General features: G+C 47.5%; 1 long non-coding RNA gene across 2 annotated transcripts in view; it reads left to right on the top strand.

Moving 5' to 3' along the window:
* The window catches only part of LOC142842936 (uncharacterized), a 215791-nt gene that overhangs the window by 176307 nt on the left and 15937 nt on the right, over window positions 1-23547 (top strand). The window contains exons 3-4 of one of the 2 annotated variants that reach the window (XR_012909541.1): window positions 17601-17799; window positions 21312-21606. The exons of the other annotated variant lie outside the window; for it this stretch is intronic. This is a non-coding gene — a long non-coding RNA (uncharacterized LOC142842936). Of the gene's footprint in view, window positions 1-17600; window positions 17800-21311; window positions 21607-23547 lie in introns of those variants that run through there. 2 annotated transcript variants of the gene reach the window in all.

Below are 23547 nucleotides of genomic sequence, written 5' to 3'. Positions count from 1 at the left end.
GTTGAGGTCCTAACCTCTGTGCTAAAGAGTGGATGCATTTGGGGACAAGGTCTTTAAAGAGGTAACTGAGTTAAAGTGAGGTCACTGGGGAAAACTAATCCTACTGGCGTCCGTACAAGGAAAGATCAAGACATAGACACATGGAGGAACAGCCATGTGAGACATGAGGAGAATCATGTATCTACACGACCATGAGACTGACTTGGATAGAGTCATCCCTGCTCCATCTCCATCCCACTCTTCAGGCTCTGGTCCAGAACTTCAGTCCTTGGCCTTAATCCTCCTGGCCTGCATCATGGTGTCATGGTGACCCTGGGGAATGTCATACCTAAAAAGCCTCATGGTATCTCCAACTTGCCCTGTTGCCTTACATGGCTTACTAAACACTGGCACGAGGATAGCTGTAAGTGGCCTTGGCCCTGACCTTGACACTAAGTGACCCTGGTCTGGCAGCAACCTTAAGTGCTGGCCCCGTGCCCAGCCCCAGCCTGCTGTGCATGGCCATGCCATAGATGCTCTATGTTTATTCTTGTTTGTACCATTTTCCTTACATAATTTGACTCTTGAATGCTTCCAAGCATTAAATACTTGATTCCCCAGCTCTGTAACACTACGAAAGGGTGACCCTTCATGTTTTTGGGGTGTGGTTTTAAAGGGGATTATTTGGAAGCCTGGACTCTACTTTCATCACAGCTATGGGGTAAGCTGGGCTTGTGCTTCAGCACATACTTCTGGCTACAGGTCCAAAGGAATAGAACTAATTGTCCACAAAATGGCATCACATAAGCCTTCCCTGCCTGACTATCTCGGTGTTGGGTGCAGGGGTGGGAAGGTGATTGGTTCATTTTGGTGTCAGTTCACACTGCATGTCATGGTGGCTTCCATCATCATGGTGTCCAGTGGGGATTGGTGGCCAAGGCCTTTCTCAGCTGGATACTACTAAAAATAGGCTTTAGTTTTTAAAAGGCATTTTTGCTGGGTATAGATTTTTAAGTTGGCAGGATTTTCTTGGGTCTTTTTTGTTTGTTTATTTGTTTGTTTGTTTTGGTTCTTGGAAGGAGGAAGCTCCCCCTCATACCGCCCACTGTCTTTCTGTCTTTGCTACATTGTTTCTATTGAGAAATCAGCAGATCATTCTTGCCTTTATTCCTCCAGATAAAACATATCCCTTTTTAAAAAGTTACTTTGTAAAATTCTGGAAGTATCTCCATCCCTGACTTCAAGCTCTACTATAGAGCTATAGTAATAAAAACAGCATGGTATTAGCATAAAAATGACAGGTGGATCAATGGAATCGAACTGAAGACCCTGTCGCAAAATCACATCCTTAGGAACACCTGATTTTTGTCAAAGAAGTCAAAATTATACAATGGATAAAAGAGGGTATCTTCAACAAATGGTGCTGGCACAACTGGATGTTTGCATGTAGAAGAATGCAAATAGATCCATATCACAAAAACTCATCTCACTATAAATCCAGTTACACTGAACCTGATAGAAGAAAGGGGAAGTAGCCTTGAACACATCGGCACAGGGGACTACTTCCTGAATGTAACACCAGTAGCACAGACACTGAGATCGACAATTAGTAAATGGGACCTCCTAAAATGAGACACTTCTGTAAGGCAAAGGACCCTGTCAAGACAAAACAAAGCCTGCAAAATGGGAAAAGATCTTCACCAACCATACATCTGACAGAGGGCTGATCTCCAAAATGTATAAAGAACTCAAGAAACTAGACATCAAGATAAGAAGTAATCCAATTAAAAAATGGGGTACAGATTTAAACAGAGAATTCTCAACAGAAGAATTTCAAATAGATGAGAAACACTTAAAGAATTGTTCAACATCCTTAGCTATCAGGGAAATGATAGCTCAAAACAACCCAGAGATATCATCTTACACATGTCAGAATGGCTAAGATAAAAAACACTAACGATAGCCTATGTTGGAGAGGATGTGGAGTAAGGGGAACACTCCTTCACTGCTGGTGAGAGTGCAAACTTGTACAGCCACTTTGGAAATCAATATGGTAGTTTCTCGGAAAATTGCAAATCCATCTACCTTAAGACCCAGCTATACCAATCTTGGGTATATACCCAAAGGATGCTCAGTCATACCATAGGAATGCTTGCTCAACTATGTTCATAGCAGCATTATTCATAATAGCCAGAACCTAGAAACCACCCCTCAACCAAAGAATGGATACATTTACACAATGGAGTATGACTTGGCAGTAAAAAGCAATGACATCATGAAATTTGCAGATCAGTGGATGGAGCTAGAAAAAAAAAATCACCCTGAGTGAAGTAACCCAGACCCCAGAAAGACAAACATTGTATGTACTCACTCATCAGTGGATATTAGATGGAAATCAAAGGATAACTAGAGGACAACCCATAGCCCCAGAGAAACAGGGAACAAAGAGGCCTCTACGAGGAATGCATGGATTTCCTTGGGAAGGGGAAACAGATGAGATCTCTTGGGTAAACTGGGGGTAGAGGAAGGGGAGGGGGTGGGAGGATGAGAACATGAGGGATCAGGATGGTCAAGTTTGGGGTGGGATGGAGGGGACCATTATGGAGTTAGGGAGAAACCTGATGCCAGGGAAGCTCCCAGGAATCCACAAGGATGACCCCAGCTAAGTCTACTTACAATAGTAGAGAAGGTGCCAGAACTGGCCTTCCTCTGTTATCTAATTGGTTGTCACCACAGAGGCTTCATCTAGTAACTGATGGAAGCAGATCCATAACCAAGCACTGGGCTGAGCTCTGGGAGTTCAGTTGAAGAGAGGAAGGAGGGATTATATGAGCAAGGGTGGTCAAGATCATGACAGGGAAACCCACAGACAGCTGACCTGAACTTGTGAGAGCTATGCACCAGCAGCTAGGGAGTCGGCATGGGACTGACCTAGGCCCTCTGCATGTGGGTGTAATCTATTGTGGGACCCCTAGCAGTGGGACCAGGACCTGTCCCTGACTCATGGGCTTGCTCTTTGGAACCTATTCCCTGTGGTGGGATGCCTTGCCCAGCTTTGATGCAAGAGGGAGGAACTTGGTCCTGCCTCAACTTGATTTGCCATGCTTTGCTGACTCCCATGGGAATCAACATGAGAGATTCTGAATGGAGATGGAGGAGGAGTGCAGGGGGGGGGGGAGCAAGTAGAAGGGAGGGGAGGAGACGAGAGGAGAGGCAGGAGGGAAACTGTGGTTGATATATAAAATAAATGAAAAAATATAATTTAAATAAAAGAACAGAAAAAAATTAAAGTTCCTTTGTCTTTGTCACTGGCGTTGAGTGATTTGATTGTATGTTGGTATGATTTTATTCCTGCTCGAGTTGGCTTTTTTTTATGGATTTTTATTGAGCTCTATGTTTATAAGTTTTTTATATCTGTAGGACTACATTTCCGTTTGGAAACTTGGGAAAGTTCTCAGTGTTTAGATATACCTATTAGGCAGCTTCTCACTTCCTTTCAATAATAGTCTACTAAATTTTAAAATTACATATTTTTTTTTGCCGTGCAGCTCCTTTTGTGTAGCTTCCCGTACCATGCCATTGGGCTCTCCCGTCTTCTGTGGCATAGAATCTGCCACCCAGTCCTGCCCACCCTGATTATCATCTCAGACTTGAGAGTTTCTCATTCCAGAACTTTTATCAAGGTTTCCTTTTTACTTTCCGCGTCTCTTTTCAGGATGTTTTTGTTTCCCGGAACTTTGGCTGTATAAAATGCAGTTCTGATGAGTGCTTTAATGCCCGCTAATCCTATCACCCCTGTCAGTTCCTAGTCTGCTTTGCCTCCACGTTGTGGCTCACATCTCCCTGCTTCTTTCCACAGCTGGTCATTTCTTATTGGATTCTAGACATTGTGACTTTTATCCTGCTGCATGGTGGGTGGTTTTGCATTCCAAGAAATCGTCTTGAGGTTTGTTTTGGGAAAGCCTTGCTGTTTTAAGTCCTGCTTTGGAGAGTGGACAGGTGTGCCTAGAACAGTGTTCAGCTGAGGTGACCAGAGGCAAGCCCAGGCAGTGAATTCACCCCTGAGGACAGGAGGCTGTGCTGGCAGCACGGTGGACCAGCCCTGCTTCCGGCCCTGGGTGAGCTCTGGTTACTGCTTCCTCTGATCTGCTTGGATGTTGTCCTGGCTTTGAGCATCTTTCTCGTGTGACTTCAGGAACCTGTCGCAGACCAAAGACATCACCACAGGTCTCAGGCCTCAGAGTTCGCTGCACCTGTCTCCTGCCTGGTGCTCTAGACTCTGAATAGTGCTCAGATCCATGTCTTCAATTCAGAGGATTCACAGACATCTGCTTTTAAAGTTCCTTCTGTCAGCACCTGACAACTACATCAGAACAACAGCTTATGTGAGGTTAGGGCTCATCTTCTTTCTCATCTTTCTCAAGCACTGTTTTTCCTTACCTGTTATTAATGCCTCTCAAACCATTGTTTTATGTGTTTTGCTTATTTTTAGTTGCCTTCCCTCATATTTCACTTAAAAGACTGAATAGACCCCAGAGTGGACAGATAGGGTAGGGACTATCTCATAGCCCTGGAAACCGGTTTCCTGTTCCTGACCACAAAATTTCCAATATTCATAGTAGTATGTGTGAGCTTCGGAAGAAGAGTGAACAATTTGGACTGTTGAAAGATACCCTCTTTTGACTGATGTAGCAGATTGTCTTCCATGGCTCCCATGGCTTGCTCCTCACCTGATTCTTGGCTTCCCTGCTGAAGCCTCACAATGTTGGACCTCTTGTTTTCTGAAGTTCTACCCTGGCCCCAAGGAACTTCATGTCCCATTGGGAGTCTGATAGGAGAAATGAGGGTGCCATGGATCTATCACTTGCCATGAGTGTGTCGCCTCTCTAAGGCTCATCAAGGGCGCGTGTCAGCAATGTCCCCCACCCTGGGCTTCTGCAGGGAGGGGAGACTGCCTCCTGTATAGCACTGTGGGTATCTACTACTGGTGAGCTTCATCCTAGTCACAGAGAATGGCCTCCCAGGAAGAGAACTGGATGTCCAGGTATCTGAGTAGGCTTGCAGCCATGAGGCCACCTAACATGGCTCTGATCTCTATCTCTCCCTGGTTCCACACTTTTTGGGCTTTGCCTACTGTCTGCCTGCTGCACGGGGCACCTTTGACCACTGAGGTCTCCACTATCAGTGGTAGATCAAGAGTAGCCCTCCGTTGACCACAGTCCTCACTCTCATGCAGACTTCCTGGTGTCTTATCAGGAGGCAGAGAATGATCATGAGTGTCCATGGGGTCTCTGGCTGCCACCTGTCCTCCAGAGTCTCTGCTTTACCTTCTCCAGTCAATCCCTGCCTCAGGCTCCCCAGACCCTCTCTGGTGGACCGTGCTCAGTAAGAACCTATAGAGATTTTGTTCCAGCCCATTCAGCTCCTGCTGCCCAGGTCCCTGCTGCCATTTGCCTGCTACCTTTTAACTCCGAGGCTATGCTGGGACCTGTAGGCTGTACTGGGACCCTCAGATTATGCTGGGACCTGCACACTGTGCTAGAACCCTCAAATTATTCTTCAGGCTGTGCTGGGACCTGCAGGCTGTATTGTACCCTCAGATTATTCTGGGACCAGCACACTGTGCCATAATCCTCAATTTATTCTGTCCTGCAGGCTGTGCTTGGACCTGCAGACTTCCTTGCTTGTAGAAAGTAGACTCTATGCTTTGAGCAAGTGACCACTCACTCTGTATTCTTCTTGGGGCTTCACTCCGACATAACCTGGTGCTCCACACCAGAAAGAGATGCCAGAATCCTAGCCAGAACTGCATGACTGGAACAGCAGAAGGAGCCTAGGAGGCTCCAGGTGGCCCAGGTGATCAGCTCCATCACTCTGGCTGGCCTGTGTAGTGGGGGAGCATACAGGGCCAGGGACCAGGGCAGGCAGCACGTCTCTGGATCCAGGTGAGATGCAGGTGTTGAGAAACCCTTCTCTCTCCCCAACCTCTACCCAGGGTTCTGGGTGTGTTTTCCTTCTTCCAGAGATTTATTTTATCTTTAATTAACACATAATAATTGTAGCAATTTCAGAGATGTGATGTGATGTTTTGATGTGTGTGTACCTTGTGCAATGATCAGATCAGGATGATTAACACGTCCATCATCTCTAAAGCCTGTCATTTCTTTGTAGGGAGACGATAACATCTGTTCTCCTGGCTATTTTGGGACTTACCTTAACACTAATCGCGGCCTCTATTTTGCATGTGCCATAAGGCAGAACACAGCACACCTTCCTGCCTAACCCTGTGCCCACTGACCAGCCTCCCCTCCTCACCTCCCAGGCTCCTCCCCGGCATGTGATCACCATTCTGCCATCAACTTCTAGGAGACAAGCATGTCTGGTGTCCACACGTGAGTGAGACTGTGTGTTGTTAGTTTTTCTGTGTCTGTTTTGTCTCATTGACCATAATGCCCTTCACTCCATCTGCATTCTCCAATGCGACAGGATTTCGCTGCTTTTTTTTTCTTAAGATGGCTGAACAACTATCCATTGTGCGCACACATAACATTTTCTTTGTCCATTCATCCACTGATGGACACTTAGCTAGCAATTTCACTCCTGAGTGTTTATGTAATCAGGGCATCAGAGAGACGTCTGGACTTCCATGTTGATTGCTGCAACCACTCAAACAGCTAAGATGGGATTTTTCTTTTTTAAGATCCGGTCTGCCGAGCTTCTGGGGAGATGAGGATTCAATATCAATGAGGGAGAGCGAAGAATTAGGGGCTGGCTGAGAACCAAGAAGGTCGATGCTGTCCGTGGAGGCAGCCCACGGCTGCTGGACCAGGAAGCACATCAGCGATGGCCTTTTGGACACTGGGTTGATTGAGTTTGTCTGGAAATTGCTGGCAGCTGAGAAGCTCCTCATGGCTTCTGACAGGAGACTTAGGATAACTCCCCTATCAGTCTGTGGGTGCACATGTCCATGTGAGTTTAAGGACCAGAAATGATGGTTCAGTGCTGAGGGCCTCTAAAGTTGACCAGTTAGGAATAGCCTGGCCTCTTTGACCAGTGTCTTTCTTCTCACAGAGTGGGGACAATCATGCCTGCCCCCGATGATATAAGGCCCAAATCATGCTGTGCATAAGCTGATATATCTTTGCAACTCATTCTTCACTTGTCAGTGACCAGGCTATGATGTTAAATATGGGTGGTTCAGGAGGCACATGGTGAGAGTTATTGGCAAACTGTGACAGTTCTCAGACCATCTGATTGGCTCTGAGCCTGACCCCTACAGGGGCTTCCCTGACTCTTAGGAGAGACATTGGCAGGAAGCAGCCCTAGCCATGCTCCACAGACCATGTCCTGCCCTGCTATCTCCAGGGTTGCCTGGGATGAAGCAGCCCAGTCTCCATCCACTTTCTGCTTCTAACTTCATCTTTTTCAGTGGAGTTCAAGTCCTGTCCTTCGAGGCCCTGTGTCTGTAAGTGGAAGACCTTCCCTGTCTCCTCTCTAGTCCTAGGTTCCCAGAATCCCATCCTCTAGCTGTCTGCAAGTCCCCTGAAGGGTGAAAAGGCATTCCCAACTCTAGTTCTCACTTCTAAGAGGTAACAGGAGCCAGGGTCTCTCCATATCCATGTACAGCAGCTTCAGAGCTTCCACAGAGTACCCAACCAGCTCACCAGGCCCCTGTTAGCCCTTTGCTGAGTAAGCTGTGCCAGGTAGGAGCATGAACAATGTGAACATGGGAGGTGGTACTACCTCAGCCCAGCCCAGCGGGTCTGGCACCACTACCTTCATGGGTGGAAGACACACACACACACGCCTGCCTGGCTGCTCCAGCTACTTGTGTGTGTCAGCAAGTGTGACGGGCTGTGTTGGTGATGGGTGAGTCCTTGCTCTTGGTTAGACAGGAGACTTGCTGGGCAGAGGTGAGTGTGTCATAGCTCTATGTGCTGGTCCCCCTCCCACAAGTTCTCCATGAAGACAGGCAAGAGGGGTATTGGGGTTCCTGGGGGCCCAAAAGAGAAATGAAAATAGACATTTAGGGTCTGCCTGACCCCTTCCCACTGGAGAAAGCCACTTCCCAGCAGTCATTCGGTCCCTGCAGGGGCCCACTCTGATGGCCACAGCCTAGGAACAGTAGTGAGTGTCCACTGTGTCCTTGTCCATCCAGAGACCCAACTTCCATCCTGTTTTCTGGGGCTGATCCTGGCCACACACTTGGTCACATTAATCGAGCTCCTACTATGTTCTCCAAGAAGCTGCAGGAACATTTAGAAATGGTTCATAGGGTTGGCAGCAAGTAATTCTGTCTTGCCAGCTGTGGTGAGTTGAATGAGAATGACCCCCAAGGGCTCATGAATTTGAATGCTTGGTTCCTGTTGGTCGGATTGCTTTGGAAAGGATTAGGAGCTGTGGCCCTGTTGAAGGAAGTGTGTCACTGGGGGCAGGCTTTGGGGTTTTAAAAGCTAACGCCAGGCCCAGTCTCACTCTCTGTACCTCTAGCTTGCTGTTTAGGATGTCATGTCTTAGTTATGACTTCAGTGCCTGTCTGCTGCCACGATCCCCAACATGATGGTCTTGGACTAACTCTCTGAAACTGTATCAAGTTCCCAATGAAATGTTTCCTTTTATAAGTTGCTTTGGTCATGGTGTCTCTTCACAGCAATAGGAAAGTCACTAAGGCGCAGCTCAATATCTTGACTTGATTGAGAGCAAATCTAACTCTAGAAGCTAGGGTATAGACGAGTGTCTGGTGGGGGCATTGTGATTTCAGGTAAACAGACAATTGATCACAGTTGGGGGAGACTCTGAAGCTGGAAGCTGGAGTCTGTGTAGGAGGAGGAAATGGGAGAGGAATCCCAAGAAAGAGCAGGATCCTGAGAAGGACTGTGTATTTGCTTTGTCCTCAGATGGCTCACCCTATCTTCTGTTATATTTTTATTGTATGGAGGCTCAGGATGCCTGGTCAGCACCCCAGTGGCCTGAAGGATCCCTGTCATCTGATTGCTAACTGTGTGCTCGCTCACCCTATGCCCCATGTTGATGCTAGTTTTAACGCTCTCTTCACCTGGACCTTTATGGGAGCCATCCTGCATCTTTAATAACCCCATGCCATGGCTTAGATGTCCCTTTCTCAAAGAACTTCCTCCCAAGAGGTCTGATGTGGGTGGCTGTCACAGTCATTCCTCTTTCTTCAGCACACAGACCCCTCTGGATCATTCTCAGCTACTTCCTCAAAGAGCACCTCCTTCATTCCCTGGACTATGAGTGCTGGGGAGTAAAGAAGGTACTTGGCGCTGACCAGCAATTGGCAGGACAGGGACTGTCCCCCTGGACACTGACTCAACTCAGCTCTGATGGACTTCCCCTGGACTGGTCTTCCAGCTCTGGAGAGCTCCTGTGGCATATATGCTTAGGCATTCTGCTCCCCTCTGTCTCCATAGTAGGGCACTGCCTCTTTGAGGCTCTCTTGGGTACAAACCCAGATCCCATCTAGTCCTGTTCTCCCTGAGAGGTACAGGATAACACTGTGGGTCAAGGGAAATGGAGATGCCTGGTGACCATAAAACGAGGAGTAATCCTGGTTCATGTGACAGAGGTGGGCAGATGGTGGAGAAGGCAGGCTTCAAAGCACGACGCATCTAGAGTGTGACGGCTATGGAATCTTGTGTAGCAGCAACCCTGCCTCACATGCTTCATAGACATGTACAGTGGGGTGCATACCCACAAGCTCATCTGCACACTCATGTACATAGAGCCAAATGCACACAGGTACATGCACCTACATGCATTTGTGCAATGACACACTCGTACACATATGTGAACAGATACCCACACACATACATTTCATGATGGTCCAGGCCATGGTGGGTATCTAAAATGGCATGGCCACTTCACTCCCTACCCTGGAAGCCACCTGTGAGAACCTTGGTGTGCGACTATTAATGGATACTCTAGCTGAGGTTCTGCCAGCAGGCGCCAGCTCAGGTCACAGTGGTAGCTGGCATTAGCATTCTCTTCTGCTTAATTCAAGTCCAAACTGGTGCCAGAGGCCCCCTTTCCCACCTTACAGGATGAGGGGGTTACAGTGGCATGCTCAGAGAAAACCCTGAGCAAGGAATCTGGGCCACTTGGAGAGTCCCCCTCCGCTCTGCAAAACAATGTGTATGACTTGATCCCAGCTGCTATTATGAACACATCATTGGTCCCTCATGGCCTCTGCTCCCGAGAAGGACAGGTGCAAGGCCAAACCTGTGTGAAGCTCATGGCTAAATGCTTTCTTGGTTTGATCAAAGCCACATCCTACTCCTGCCTCCCATTTGAGTGATGGTGGTTTAATGGTCACCTTGGCCTTGAACCCTCACCAGGAAGGACATTAATCAGTTCATAAAGCCTATGTGGAAGGAAAAGGCTGAACCTTGCTGCGTGGCCTGAGCTGGAAGGGCATATCTGCACAGATGGTCAGACACTGGAACAGAACAAGGTGCTGGGTTCCAGGTCTGCAAAGGGCTAGCACGGTATGAGGTGGACCCTTCCTCCTAGATACCTTTTCAGCAGGACAGCATGAGATGAGTGTCTACATGGCTGTAGCCACTTCTGCCCCTGGAGTCTTACCATAGCTCTGCTCTGTGCCCAGGAGCTTCCAAGTCTTGTGCACACTTGGCCGTTGAGGGTACATTCATTAGGAACAGGCCCGGGCCAACTTCCAGACAAAGAGAGGCGCTACTATCTTTAGCAGCAGCAGGGGTGTGAAGCAATGGCCAGGACTCTGGACTTGTTCCTAAGGTGCCCCCCAGCTTGGGGGCTCATCAGATAATTGGGGAGATGGGGTTCTGGGCTGTACCTGCAAGATGCAGATCTTGAATCAGAGGCAGCAGGGCTGGAGCAGGAAGGAACAGCCTAAGGAGGGATGCCCCTCAGTCAGAGAATTTGCATCTCAAAGAAATAAATGAAGCCCAGCTGGCAGTGGAGGCTGGCACCAGAGCTGTTGGTCCCAGAGGAGTGGCAGAAAGCAACAGACACAAATTTCAGACACTGGGCAGGGAGTGCAGTGGCATAGAAATGTTTGGCTGGGTGTCTGCAGCTCATGGGCATGTGTTTAGGCTGCCCCAGCTCATAAACAAGCACACCCCACAGTGCACCTGTCCACCCCCCTCCCCAGGTGCACAACTGGACCTCTCCCTGGATGCATCTTCAGCGGGACAGAGGGAGGTGATTGTCCAGATGATTCTAGCCACCTCTACCCTTGGAATCTTGCTGTGGTTCTGCACTGTGAGAAGCTTGGTCTGGTGCCCAGGACCTTCCTCGTCTTCTGCACACTTGGCCACAGGGGTATATATGCCCGTGTAAAGTTGGCTGATCAGCCGGTGGCTCCTCTTAACACTCCAAAGTGCCCATGGGAGCATGCGTCAACCAGTCCCCCCCAAACAAGGTCATGTGTCAGGAGCAGTGTAGGGACTGTGAAGACCTCTGCTTCCAGAGAGGGGCAGACAAGGAACAAATGGCCATCGTGGAGGATGTCATGAGGTGTGCTGGGTTGCTAAGGGCTCTGGAGGCTAGAACAGAATGGATGTGGAGGTGCAAGGTTCAGAGGCAGGCAGATTACAGTCTGCAAAGGGATGGTCAGGTCAGCATCTAAATACAATGATGTCTCAAGTTTTCTTTGGTCTCAACCCTGGGGCAGTCTTGGTTCTTGGGTTGCTGAGAGAGAAGAATTCAGATAGGACACAGAAGTAGAAAGCAAGCAGTGAAGGGGTTAATTAGAGCAAGCAAGGTTGTTTCCGGGTTCTGGCTATTACAAATAATGCTGCTATGAACATAGTTGAACAAATAAATTTGTAGTATGATTGAGTATCTTTTGGGTATATGCCCAAGAGTGGCAGGTTGATTTCCAATTTTCTGAGAAATCACCATACTGATTTCCAAAGTGGTTGTACAAGTCTGCATTTCCACCAGCAATGGATGAGTGTTCCCCTTACTCCAATCCTCTCCAGCACAAACTATCATTGGTGTTTTTTATCTTAGCCATTTTGGCAGGTGTAAGATGGAATCTCAGAGCTGTCTTGATTTGCATTTCACTGATGGCTAAGAATGTTGAGCATTTCCTTAAGTATCTTTTGGACATTTGAGGATCTTCTATTGAGAATTCTCTGCTTAGTTCAGTACCCCATTTTTCAATTGGGTTATTTAGAATTTTGGTGTCTAATTTCTTGAGTTCTTTTTTTAAAAAAAATATTTATTTATTTATTTATTTATTTATTTATTATGTATACAATATTCTGTCTGTGTGTATGCCTGCAGGCCAGCAGAGGGCACCAGACCCCGTTACAGATGGTTGTGAGCCACCATGTGGTTGCTGGGAATTGAATTCAGCCCTCTTGAGTTCTTTATATATATTGGAGATCAGTCCTCTGTCTGATGTGAGGTTGGTGAAGAACTTTTCCCATTCAGTAGGCTGCCTTTTTGTCTTATTGACTGTGTTCTTTGCTTTACAGAAACTTCTCTGTTTCAGGAGGTCCCATTTATTTATTGTTGCTCTCCGTGTCTATGCTACTGAGGTTGTATTTAGGAAGTGGTCTTCTATGCCCATGCATTGAAGACTACTTCCCACTTTCTCTTCTATCAGGTTCACTGTGGTCAGGTTTATACTGAGGTCTTTAATCCATTTGGACTTGAGTTTTGTGCATGGGGATAGATATAGATCTATTTTCACTCTTCTACATGTTGACATTCAGTTAGTTATGCCAGCATCATTTGTTGAAGATACTTTATTTTTTCCGTTGCATAATTTTAGCTTCTTTATCAAAAATCAGGTGTTCATAGGTGTGTGGATTAATATCCGGGTCTTTGATTCAATTCCATTTGTCAACCTCTCTGTTTTTATGCCAGTACCAAGCTGTTTTCATTACTGTAGCTCTGTAATAGAACTTGATGTCAGGGATGGTGCTGTCTAAGGAGGTTCCTTTATTGTACAGGATTTTTTGGCTATCCTGAGTTTTGTTTTTCTATATGAAGTTGATTATTGTTCTTTCAAGGTCTGTGAAGAATTATGTTGGGATTTTGATTGGGATTGCATTGAATCTATAGATTGCTTTTGGTAGGATTGCCATTTTTACTATGTTGATCCTAGCTATCCAAGAGCATGGGGGATCTTTCCATTTTCGGTCTGGTATCTTCAATTTCTTTTTTTAAAGACTTAAAGTTTTTGTTGAATAGGTCTTTCACTTCTTTGATTAGTGTTACCCCAAGATATTTCATGTTATTTGTGGCTATTGTGAAGGCTGATGTTTCTCTGATTTCCTTCTCTGCTTCTTTATCATTTGTATATAGGAGGGTTATTCATTTTTTTTTGAGTTGATCTTGTATCCTGCCATATCTCTGAAGGTATTTATCAGCTGTAAGAGTTCTCTGGTAGAGTTTTTTGGGTCACTTATGTACACTATCATATCATCTGCAAATAACAAAAGTTTGACTTCTTTTCAATTTGAATCCTCTTAATCTCTTTTTGTTGTCTTTTTGCTATAGCCAAAACTTCAAGAACTATGTTGAAGAGATATGGAGAGAGTAGACAGCCTTGTCTTGTTCCTGATTTTAGTGGAATCGCTTTGAGTTTCTTTCCATTTAATTTTATGTTGGCTGTCAGCTTGCTGTATATTGCTTTTATTATATTTAGGTAAATTCCTTGTATCCCTGATGTCTCCAAGACCCTTATCTTGAAGAGGTGTTGGATTTTGTCAAATGCTTTTTCAGCTTCCAATGAAATGATCATATGGGTTGTTTTTTCTTTCAGTTTATTTATATGATGGATTACATTGATAGATTTTTGTATGTTGAACCAGCCCTGCGTTTCTGGGATAAAATCGGCTTGATCATGGTGGATTTTTTTTATGTGTTGTTGGATTTGTTTTGCCAGTATTTTATTGAGTATTTTTGCATCCATCTTCATGAGTGAGATTGGTCTGTAATTCTCTTTCTTGGTTGGGTCTTTGTGTGGTTTTGGTATCAGGGTAACTGTAGCCTCATAAAAAGAGTTTGGCAATGTGGAACACTTTGAGGAGTATAGGTATTAGCTCTTCTTGGAAGTTCTTGTAGAATTTTTCACTGAAATCATCCAGCCCTGAGCTTTTTTTTTTCCTGGTTGGGAGGTTTTTGAAGACAGCTTCTATTTCCTTGCAATATATAGGTTTATTTAAATTGTTCGCCTGGTCTTGATTTAATTTTGGTATATATTATCTATCTAGAAATTTGTCCACTTCCTTTATGTTTTCCTGTAGAGTACAGGATTTTGTAGTATGACCTAATGATTCTCTGAATTTCCTCAGTGTCTGTTGTTATGCCCCCCCATCATTTCTGATTTTGTTAATTTGGATGTTCTCTCTCTGCCTTTTGATTAGTTTGGATAAAGGTTTGTCTATCTTGTTGATTTTCTCAAAGAACCAGCTCTTTGTTTCATTGATTTTTTTGTATTGTTTTCTTTGTTCCTATTTTGTTGATTTCAGCCCTCAGTTTGATTATTTCCAGTCTTCTACTCCTCCTGAGTGAGTCTGCTTCTTTTTGTTCTAGAGCTTTCAGGTGTGCTGTTAAGTCACTAATGTGAGCTTTCTTCATTTTCTCCATGGGTACTTAGTGCTATGAACTTTCCTTTTAGCACTGCTTTCAGTGTCCCATAGGTTTGGATATTTTGTGCCTTCATTTTCATTGAATTCTTGGAAGTCTTGAATTTCTTTCTTTATTTCTTCCTTGACCCAGGGGTGGTTCGGTAGTTCACTGTTCAATTTCCATGAGTTTGTAGGTTTTCTGAGAGTAGTATTGTTGTTAAATTCTAACTTTAATCCATGGTGATCTGATAAGACACAGAGAGTTACTCCAATTTTTAGTATCTGTGGAGGTTCGCTTTGTTATCAAGTATGTGATCAATTTTAGGGAAGGTTCCATGAGGTGCTGAGAAGAAGGTATATTCTTTTGTATTTGGGTGGAATGTTCTATAGATGTTTGTTAAGCCCATTTGATTCATGACATCTATTAGTTTTCTTATTTCTCTGTTAACTTTCTGTCTGGTTGACCTGTCCATTGGCGAGAGTGGAGTGTTGAAGTCTCCTACTATTAATTTTTAGGGTTTGATGTGCGATTTAAGTTTTAGTAAAGTTTCTTTTACACATGTGGGTGCTCTTGTATTAGGGGCATAGATATTCAGGATTGAGACTACATCTTGATGGATTGTTCCTGTTGTGAGTATAAAGTGTCCTTCTCTATCTCTTCTGATTGATTTTAGTTTGAAATCTATTTTGTTAGATTTTAGGATAGCCACACCCAGTTGTTTCTTAGGTCCATTTGATTGGAATACCTTTTCCCAACCCTTTACTCTAAGGTAGTGTCTGTCTTTGAGGTTGAGGTGTGTTTCTTGTAAATAGCAGAAGGCTAAATCCATTTTTCATATCCATTCTCTTAGCCTGTGTCTTTTTATAGGTGAATTGAGTCCAATTGATATTAAGAGATATTAATGTTGCTTTTTAGGTTGTTGGATGAATTCTTGCATTGGTGCCTACCCGTCTCTTCCTTCAAATGAAGCTGGCAATGTCTTTGCACCTTGGTCTAATTCTTGCAGTGGCTGGCTGAGTGTTTGGGAATTTATCATGGTCTGCTCTGTACTGTCAATGTCTGTGTCTCAGGAAGCCTCTGAATTCTTCCTAAGCCTGCTCTCTTGGTCTTTTCTCCTGGTTCTCTCCCTTGGTCCTCTCTCAGTGCTGTAGCAAGCTCTTGATCCCCTCAGTATTGGAGCAAGCTCTTAGTCTCCTCAGTACTGTAGCTAGCTCTTAAATCCCCTCAGTATTGGAGCAAGCTCTTAGTCTCCTCAGTACTGTAGCTAGCTCTTAAATCCCCTCAGTATTGGAGCAAGCCATGTTTTAGAGTTCCACCAAGGTTCAGGAGGATTGGTGAGTTTGGAGGCGGGGTCTCAGAAGCCCATTTTACCTAGAATTCAACTTGTTATAATTAGAATGTGCATAGGGGTTCAAGTATATTGAAGTTGTGTGTGTGTGTGTGCATATAATTTTTTCTTTTTTTATTGATTTTTATTGAGCTCTACATTTTTTCTCTGCTCCCCTCCTGTGAACTAGGGGAAAGGGCAAGAGGTGCATGTTCCCCTTGAGAGAAAGTCTTGAAGTTGCTTTAATCTGGTCTAGTGAGCATGGAATACTACCATCCATTGTTCCTGTGTCTTGTTTTGGGGACCTTGAGCTGGCTCATATGGAGTTGACCACTGTCACTAGCTGTATAATCTTGACCACTAGTCACCCAGCACTTTATTGCAGACCTCGAGCTGGCCCACCTGTTGATCATTATGCGTCATCTTTAGGAACCCATTGATCAGTCTCTCCTGCCTAAGCGTAACCCAAGGACCTTACACAGCTGCTCGCTACATCGAAGCCAGCAAAAGGAGTGCCAATACAAGGAAGCCTGTGTTGCATCCCCTGTCTCCAGTTCTGGGTTAGTGACAGGTCATGGAGCAGCCACAGTTGAGAGTGAATGTCTCAAGGCAGAACCTAGCAAGGGCTATCCTGTAGTCTGTCTCTGGCAGATACGTTTCTGAAGAGAATCCGAGGTCAAGGTGATGGTGAGTTAGTTTTTTTAAGTAACTGACCCCAAAGGCATGGGACTCCAGTCTGAGACCCCAACCTGGGACTGGCAACAGTCAAGCAGAGGGAGGCAGAACTCGGCCATATTAGGAGGTGCCCCTAATCTGGTCATTGGGGCACTATTGGGAGCTGTGTACATAGGCCTCAGCATGTGTACTTGGGAGACATAGAGTGGTCTGGCTATACCCTCATAGAAGGAAGCTTGCTGGACCTCTGCATGGTCAGGATGCCACATGTCCTGGTGCCGCAAGGACCAATGACCTTTCTGGGCCGTGGCTTTAGCCCTTGGGATGAAAGGGTGAACAGAGAGGCAGGGAGGGAATGCTTGTGAGAATCTTTTGACCAGGAGTGCTAGAACAGGTCAAGGGCTTTATCACTGCCCAGAACCCAGCCATACCCAGTGCTCTTTCAGGCTGGTGCCTCTTGGTTTTGCATGTCCAGGGATTGGCTACCAGTGCAGAGGAGGAACCGTTAGCCTGGACTGGATTTGTGGGTTCAGAATCCCCTGTGCTATCAGCCTTCTTCAAGTGTCTCCAAGCACACTGCAGAGAGCATGCTGGGTACTGTGAGTAAGTACCTACTCCAGGGGTGGAGTGGGCTAGCATGACTGGCCTCAGGTCTTTGAGGTAAGCATTTTCTAAATAGCTCGGGCAGAAGCAGTGTTGACATTACATTAGCTCTGGAGTTGGGACAGCATAAGGGTGAGGGCAGGGGAAGTTGGGGGGACTCGGGCTGAACCCCAAGTTCATTCAAAACCTAGGGCAGGCTAATTCATTCCTCTAGTCATAGGTTGCTAATCCATTATATGAATAGGGCCAGAGGGAGGTATGGGCTGAATTTTTGTGACTCCACAGTTCGAATGTTGAAGTGGCTGTGTTCTGAGAAGGGGCCTCTAAGGAAGCAAAGAGGTTAAATGAGGTCCTGGGGCAGGGGCTGATCTGATAGATGAGTGTCCTTAAGAAGATCTCCTTGGTAACACCCTTCACATACCCTATTCAGGCAAGAGGACGATCTCTCAAGAACACAGGAAGCAGGCTCTGCTGGGAGCTTCAGAAGAGTTGCAGCCTGCAGTCCACTCAACACCCAACCAGCCAGGAGAAGGAAGTCTGTGTTAAGCTGCCGCCTGTGGGACTGTGCTAACACAGCCAAGTTGACTGCTTCAGAGAAGAGACTGAGAAGGGGCCCCTTCTACCTGAGTGTATGTGTAGGAATGGGAGATGAGGGTCATCTTGAGTGTGCGTGTCCCCCTGGTGTGGATGCTATCTGAATCTCAGGAAATTCCTGCTCCCTAGAGTGAGCCCCTGCATGGGGAAGAGGACCATGGCGTCAACAAGCTGCACATCAACCGAAAGAGGCTGTGAGGTCGGTTGAAGAGGAAGTGATGCAGAGAGAGGATGCTTACACATGCTCTGAGCAAACTACTGGTCAAGCTTTCACCAGGGTCCTCCTCTATGATTAGAGGCCAGAGGGAGTAGGAGTAAAGGTCAGACTTAGGGTGTGTGCTGGTGATGCCAAGCAAGAAGTAGGATGCAGCAGGGCTTCAGGGCATGCTTGGGATCCTGAAGTCCCCAGTTGGCAGGATGTGAGCTGTGCAACTGAGTGAGTTGCGAGCAAGCAAGTGTGCGTATGCCTGCACAGTGAGAGGGAGCTGTCAGCTGTCCAGAGAGCTGGCAAAGCTGGACCCGGGGGCTGGGAGCCTCAGCCAGTTGCCATTTATGCCTTGGCAACTGGAGACACCCTCGGTGCCAAAGTCCTACAGCAAAGGGGGAAGAAGCGAGAGCCTTAGCTACCTCCCAGGAGCCTGGCAAACCAGCACCCCTGACCTACAGCAGCTGGGGCAGCTCTTCTGCAGTGTGTACCCTCCTTGTTTGTGTGGGAACATGGGAGGCTTTAAGGGCAGGGATAGAAGGCAGCAAATGCTATCTGAGAGGGACGGGGTATTGGAATTTGAGAGGATGAACACGGGCCAGGTGAGGAAAGAACTCGTGTTTTGTTCCTGGGCAGCTCAGAGCATGGGGCGCAGAGTGTGTGGGATAGCCCTGGTGCATCCCGAGTGGCTCAAGTAGCTCCAGCAGCAGAAGTCCAACTCCATCCCTGCACCAGACTTAGAGTTTCTGAAAGATCATTCTGGGCCCCGTTGTGCCCCCATCCTCTTAGCCATGCAGGACTTCCTTATCCATATCCTGCCTAGCCCTGGTCCTTACTTTACAGGCTGACAACAGCTGCCCAGGGCACAGGACTCACTTGCAGTTGGCACCCCAGAGACTCCTTTGTAACTAGTCTGTTAGGAAGCCACGGCCGAACATTGCGCTTCCTTCAGTAACTCATACGCTTGTTCACTCACTAACCCTGTGAGCAGCATCATGCCTGGTCCTCGTCTGGCCCTGAGCTACAGGGGTACAATCCTTGATGTTATTCCTGTCATCGGGACTGACCTATTGGAACAGACAAAAGCAAGCATGTCAGAGAGTCTGCTGTATGGACCAAGGAGGCAAGGCCAGCATCCAGGGAAGTCCAGGAGAGATGCGTTGTAGCAGGTAGTTCTTGGTTCTTGCTCCTTGGGGTGAGCAAGAGAAGAGAGACAGGAAGGCAAGGCAAGGGTCTAGAGGAGGAGCTGGGCTGGAGGGAGGCTGCAGAGGAGCAGCTGTGGGACCTCGGGGCACAGATGTTTGAGTCAAGGTGAGTTGGACCAGGGAGGACACCAAGCCTTGAGGGCACTCTAAGACTCCAAAGCCGGGGCAGGACATCTGGCCCCTAGCACTTACCCAATGCTCAGCTTCTCTCCCTTCCTCTGCAAGGTTCCTTCCAGGCAGAGTCTGGTTTTCTTTGTTTCTGTATTTGTTGAGAAGAAAGCCAATGAAATTATTTGGCCAGAGTTGTGATTTAGTAAACTATGTTCTCATAAGGATTGCCCTGGGTTATGTATGTGGACCCTAGATTTCATCACAGGGTCCGCAAGGAGGACTTCCTCAAAGAGGGAGGAGGCAGGCAGTGTCCAGGAAGATATGGGGAGCAGGCATACAGAGGAGAGGCCAAGGAGACAGAAGCAGAACAGAGACATGGAAGGGGGGGGGGGGGGTCAGGGGAAGAAAGGGAGGGGGAGACATGGAGGGGAGTAGCTTAGAGAAGAGGCGCAGAGGAGAGCCACATGGAGAGATCTGTAGAGGAGATAAGAAAGAGATGGAGAGCAGAGGCTGAGCAAGGCGGGTGGAGGAGGTGGAGAGGTTGATGGAGGAGCAGAGCAGAGAGATGCAGCCACAGCCCAAGGTGTGCCAGTAGCATGAACAGGAGACATGGCTATGTCCTCCACCTTCTGCAGAGGGAGCGAGGCTGGGGGAACACCTGGAGTCCTGCTTCTGGCTCCAAAAGTGTGAGCATACATCCTGAGGTTTTAGCCATCACTTCATGCTTATTTGTGCCAGCAGCCATGGGAAGCTAGTGCTGCCTTGGAGAGGAAAGGTCGGGGGAAGAAACTGAGAGCCCAAGAGCTGGCTTGGGACCTGCCCTAGATTCCTGATGGCAAAGGAGGGCGACATTGGGGCTCGAGTGCCAGGCAGTGCAAGCAGACCTCGACTGGGGATGAAAAGTCAGAATAGCTTCAGGGATCCCACAATACAAAGGAACTCATAGTTCCACAGGCCCCCTGGTCCAGCCTGGCACCCTGGTGGTCCTGGATCCTAAGTTGAATATTCAGGAACTTGATAAGACCCTGCGGATTTTGGAGCAGGGACCGAATGTGGCAGAAATCTGAGATTGCAACGGTATAGGCCAGAGGAAAGCACTAACACTCAATTGGCATGCAGACAAGGAAGCTGGAGCAGGGTCTGCTGTCACATGGTGCCATCTGCTGAGGACCTCAGCCTGCTCCCTTAGCTGGAGACGGTGGTTATGATGTTGTTGGTGGTGTTTGTGATGATGGTGACGGTGTTGATGATGGTGTTGGAGATGATGATATTGATGTTGGTGATGTTGATAGTTCCAATACCCTGTCTTGCTCAATACTTGGCGCTAGATACTTAGCCCATCAGACCAGCTTCCTCAAACCTTTAACTAGGAAACAGTTTCTTTCTTGGTACAAAGACACACAGTTCCTCCCTTTGGATTGGCTCACTCCAATCTCTCTGGAGTATACATTTGTTTCATTGAAACTTCTGCTTAAACTGTTTGTGACTCTGGTTAAATTCTTTTCTTGACAGATAAGCATCAAAGTGAACACTTTACCTGGTGGTGTCTCTACTTTCAGATTTTTTTCTCCTCCAATGACTCCAAATCCAAGCACTTACCTTGTCTTGTGATTTAGCTTTAACCCCCTTGTGTTCCTGTCTGGGTAGTTTCCAGCCCTCATGGCACCCCCCCCCCTTAGCTTGTGGCTCATGTAGTTAGTCTCTCTATTAGTTTGTAAATTGCACAGGCCAGCAAGCTCTGATAAAGGAGGCCCATGGAAGTACTACGTGGCTCCACAGGCCTGAAGTTGCAGGTATGCACAGAGATGATTCTGCTCCACCCTGGGAAAGGTCTGTAGGTCCTGGGGCAATCAGAGCCCTTTACTGCTGTCTTCTGCTTCAGACAACCTTTGACCCACATGAGCCTTACAGATGTTAGCCCTTCCCTCCCTGGTGTGGGAATAACCAGTGATCACAGGCAAGCCCTCACTGTGGACAGTGAGGACAAAAGATGTCTCTAAGCCCTGCTCTCCTTTCCTTCTTACAGAGGAGAAAACTGAGACACAGAGATGCCAGGCAACTGATCTGACCCTATAACAGCAGAAGGTGGAACTGGCTTTCCTACATACCTGCACACAATAGGTACCCAGTTCCCACGTATGCACTGGCCATGTTGGCTGAGCCTGGGGCAGCAGGGTGGACATGGGCTCCTACCCTTGACCATATGACTTCTCAGGAGCACACACTTCTATTTGCAGACTGAATCACACACTTTCTCCTTTGTTTGCTCAGATCCTGGACCTCGCTCATGCTAGGAAAGTGGTCCCCTGCTGAGTTGCATCCCCCCCCAGCCCACGTGGCTTCATTTGAAGCTCTCAGATTTCTCCCATGATTCCATCCTTCATCTGGGAGGAAGCTCAGTGGTAAAACCAAACACTACCCTACCTTCTTCAGTGAGATGCTGGATGGACCAATGTCAAAGTTCGTCTGTGTCATGATAAAGACCAAGGTTGAAATTTCTGTCTTCTGTATTACTTATTGCTACCGTGTAACTCCTGGGATGGATCAAGGGGCTATACTTTTTCACTGGGGTATTCTCAGAAGGAACACAATGGAGGGGGGAGAGAGGACAGAGGTGAGGGTACTGACACTTGATGTCTCACAAGGCCATCTTCCAGGGTAGTGTGGCTGTTGACAGTTATGACCTAAACCCTCTCCTTGCCATGCTATGTGTTTTTCCAAAACCCCGAGACAAGAGCAGGTAGCCAGTGTGGGTGCGTGGAGGGCAGAATTGGAGTTAGTTCAGGAGGATATGAGGTGACTCCTCTCGCAGGGAAAATGCTGAGGGGCTGGTGAATCTACAGCCGGCGGGATGCCTTAAGACAGCATCCTCCAGGAGACGGAGAACAGACATGTGTCTAGCTACAAACCGTGGCTCAGCTCTTTTTCCACTGGCCTCAGTGCATACTTCATGGGTGTGGAGGTGACAGAGGCATCAGGAAAGCTTGAAAGAAGAATCGGGGATCCAGGAAGCCCTGGGCTGGCTGCACCGTCTAGGGTCATTGTGGTGCATGATCTAAGCCTCACAAGTGGTCTGGACTGATAGCAGAGTTCAGGCTGGCAGGTGCAGGGGACACAAGGTAGGGACCTGTATTGGGAACATCATGAAGATGCCATGGCAGAAAAGAGGCTGGAAGTGGAGCTCTTCAGTAAGAGGGGCACTCGGGGTGGACAGGAGGTGGAAATGGCCCAGGACAGGTGACGCTGACCGCAGGCTATGTGAAGGGTGCAGGCAGGTTTGAAGTTGGTGTCCACAGTGCGCCTGAGATGTGGGTTTGGAGGGTGGAGAGGATAATGAATTGGGCCTTGGCATGAGCTGGGATGGGAACAATTAATCCAGGGAGAGGGAGGGCCTAGCTTGCTGGCTGTACCTGGCAGCTTGCTGAAAAGCTTCTCTAATCGGCTTAGAGATTTATGCAAATCCTGGTGTGGGGCGCTTTGATTGGCTTGTGGGAATTGTCCAGCCATCGGTCCTAATTTTCTCCCAGCACCCTGGCTCTGAGCATGGCTCCCTGATGAGATCCCTCAGCCAGGACAGGATTTTAAACACAATTAGGACCAGAGCCAAAGGAGATTTCCACAGAACAAAGTGCCTAGGGCTGGGCCACCCTGCACCAGCGGCAAGGTGTGTGGGCTGCTCTAGAGGTTACACTGGGAAGTGGGAAAGTGACAGCCTAAGTCTATGGCGCAGACACAGGCAGCCCTGACATCAAGCACACAGGGACCCCTGACCTTGCTCCAGACCGTACTCAGGATCCTCACATAGCCTGAAAGCTGACCCTCCTAAGAGCCTGGGCCCTGATCCTGGGCAAACAGTAACGGGGCCTTTCAAATACGAACTGCTCATGTCCTGACCTCCGGCTGGCCCTGGTCACACACTGAGCCCTGCCTCTGCTTACATGCTGAGTCCTGGTCTTGGTCACACATTGACCTCGAGCCTAGTCATATTCAGCCCTCATCCAGGTCACACACCGAGCCCTGACCCTGCTCACTCATGCCCTGGTACACTGGACACAGGTGAACTACCAACCATTACAAGCTGAGCCCGGTCCCATGAGCAGGGGTGGAGCTGAAGCAGACTCCTGTGTCTGGGCCTGACACATGCTCCAGGCTGAGCCCATGCCTTGTCTCAGGTAGAGTCACAACCCCTAAACAAGAACAGATTCTGGATGCCCAAACCCTCTGCAGTCTTCTGGTTTGGTGACAGGAACCAATAGTGAGCT

Source organism: Microtus pennsylvanicus, chromosome 2 (assembly GCF_037038515.1).
Source record: "Microtus pennsylvanicus isolate mMicPen1 chromosome 2, mMicPen1.hap1, whole genome shotgun sequence".
NCBI lineage: Eukaryota > Metazoa > Chordata > Mammalia > Rodentia > Cricetidae > Microtus > Microtus pennsylvanicus.
The sequence above is the reverse complement of the archived record's forward strand: the minus strand, read 5'-3'. Positions and strand labels throughout refer to the sequence as shown.